This window comes from Lottia gigantea (assembly GCF_000327385.1).
Source record: "Lottia gigantea unplaced genomic scaffold LOTGIsca_2297, whole genome shotgun sequence".
NCBI classification, from domain to species: domain Eukaryota; kingdom Metazoa; phylum Mollusca; class Gastropoda; family Lottiidae; genus Lottia; species Lottia gigantea.
Window position 1 is genome coordinate 2,380 of NW_008708642.1, and position 3,093 is coordinate 5,472.

Consider the following 3,093-nt stretch of genomic DNA (forward strand, 5'->3'; position numbering starts at 1 on the left):
TAGAAGCGAAACTTTTATGTCTGTTAGTTTCGTTGAGTTGATTATGGTATAAGGTGGTGAAAGCCGACAACGGACTGACTCTCGAAAGCGCTGGCACAGGCATAAAAATTGTTTTTACCTTGAGGAGGATAAGGGTTAGGTATCGGGGGGTGAGAGCTGACATCAGACTGACTCTCGAAAGCACTGGCACAGGCATCAGAATTTTTCTTACCTTGAGTCTTAGGAGGATTCGAACCCACAGCACTTACTCGCCTAGCAGACGAATATCCAACTTGCTACAAACAGTGATATTCTAGAAACTAGGTATTAGGGGATAAGAGCTGACACCAAGCAGACTCTCGAAATCACTGGCACAGGCATCAGAATTTTTCTAACTTAGTTTAGTTGTTCAGATGGGACAATAAACAGAGGCCCTGTGTGCTACAGGCTGTGCACATTAAAGATCCCTCGACAGTTGGAAAACGAAAAAGAAAAAAGCTTGTGCTACTCTCCTGGCAAAATTTCCCTCATTGCACACTACATCAGTACTTACCTAACCCATTATAATTATAATTGTAAGTATGAGCCCCAATAATATCCCACCCTCGGGCTTCATAGACATTTCCATCTTCTCCAATAACAAAGGTATAACCTATATCAGGCCAATCTACAATACAAAATTAGGCATGACAAAAGTGAAGTCTGCTGCGAACTGCTTGAATAATGGTGTTAAAGGGATTGTAAAGAAGTTTTCTAAATTTTGTATGTGTATCAGAGACACTGATAGCATCAATTTACATCATTCTAATTTTCAATCAGACTATACTTAGTTCACGGGGGTCTCTTCCGTATGTAAGGGCGGGCTATCCTCAGTTATAGGGGCTCTCCTGTGGAATGGAACTTGATATGGTTTGGGGGAGGGTGGGGCTGCATGAGGACGAAACCGGATGATCCCCACTTCTAGGTAGTCAAGGTTGTAGCTTTGTATTAATGACAAAGTTACGAAAGCACAGGCCCAGGACGTCTAGGGTGGCATGAACTTACGATGTCCGTCCAAATGGTAGTTCTGATATTCCCGAACTTTCTGTTTACAGGCGCTCTCCGTGGTACAACCAGGCGTGGCACCATGATGGATAAAGACGTATTTAGGTACAGCTGGGAGATGACCAATGGTATGTGTCGGTGGTCGAGCTCCCCATTCCGACCTCGATACTATTCGTGGACAGCCTGGTAACTGCTGTTTCGATGACCCTGGAATATTTTCACAAATATTATTATATGTATCATTAAGTGGACAGGGGAGAGAAACCGACCCGTGAGGCGCTGGCCGAGGCATATAGGTGGATTCGAACTGTTGCTTTACTCATCCACCCTGCAGTATTTTCAAAAATATTATTTCAAAGACCGATGTAACAGTGAATTAGGTGATAGTGGATGAAAGCCGACATCAAGCAGATTTGCAAAAGCACTGGTCGAGGCAGAGATGGATTCAAACTGTTGCTTTACTAGTCGACCCTGAAGTATTTTCAAAAATATTATTTCAAAGACCGATGTAACAGTGAATTAGGTTATAGAGGTCTAAAACCGACTTTGAGCAGACTTGCGGAAGCACTGATCGAAGCAGAGGTGGGGAGGGAGGGGGCTTTATAGGCTACTCACCGCTGCCGGTTCCACATGGTCCGATATTTAACCATTTGGTTGCTGCCCAACCGGACTAAAATCAGACGAAAGAAACACAATTTTATACTGGCTATAGGCTACATTTAACATTTCACAGTTTGCTTTATTTTCAACTCTGAGAGACGAATGAGAGTTTTAGTAGAATTGAAGGAACCACAGACGTCTGATTGAAAATTAGAAGGTGTAAATTGATGCTATCAGTGTCCCTGATACACATAAAAAATTTAGAAAACCTTTTTACAATCACTTTAACAAGAACCACAGACATCTGATTGAAAATTAGAATGATGTAAATTGATGCTATCAGTGTCTCTGATACACATAAAAATTTAAGAAAACCTCTTTACAATCCCTTTAATGTTCATTTGCGATGGTGACGTCATAAAATGCCTAGTTTTAATGGAATTACAAGAACCACAGACGTCTGATTGAAAATTAGAATGGTGTAAATTGATACTATCAGTGTCTCTGATACAAATAAAAAATTTAGAAAACTTCTTTACAATCTGTTTAACAAGAACCACAGACGTCTGATTGAAAATTAGAATGGTGTAAATTGATACTATCAGTGTCCCTGATACACATAAAAACTCAAGAAAACCTCTTTACAATCTCTTTAACAAGAACCACAGACATCTGATTGAAAATTAGAATGATGTAAATTGATACTATCAGTGTCCCTGATACACATAAAAAATTTAGAAAACCTCTTTACAATCTCTTTAACAAGAATCACAGACGTCTGATTGAAAATTAGAATGATGTAAATTGATACTATCAGTGTCCCTGATACACATAAAAACTCAAGAAAACCTCTATACAATCTCTTCAAATCGATCTTACCTGTCCATTAAAATCAATATTCGCCCAGGTATAACCCTCGGCTGTTTGTTGCTGGCCTTTGTAGGGTACACAATTCGAGGCATGCATACTGCCTAGCAACCCATGACTGGTTCCTGGACCATTCCTTACGTGGAGCTCAAACGTAGCGCAGGCACAACTCGCAGCCCGACTTGGTGAAAGGAACAAACCAAAAACTACCAGGAACTGAATCTGTGAATAAATTTGTAATTTTTAATGTTGCTTTAAAGGGACAGATGCGCCGTTTTGCGGGGTTGATTTGGGTCTTGAATATATATGTAAATAGTCTTCAGTAGTAAAAAGATCGCATAATTTCTTAAAAAATATCTCAAACTAGGAATTTTACTCACTATTTCTAAAGATGTCTTTTCTATATATGACAGTGTCTCTAGAAAAGACGACTCGTCTTTTTTAACTTTCAAATGCAATTAATTCTGGACACACATGGATTTGAAGGCTCAAATTTTTACGGTGAGCTGTGAACACTATTACTGATTGGCTTACTCAAAAAATAATGCAAGTGTAATTCCTTGTACGTCTTGTATCGAGCAATGCATTTGATTGGCTGAATAT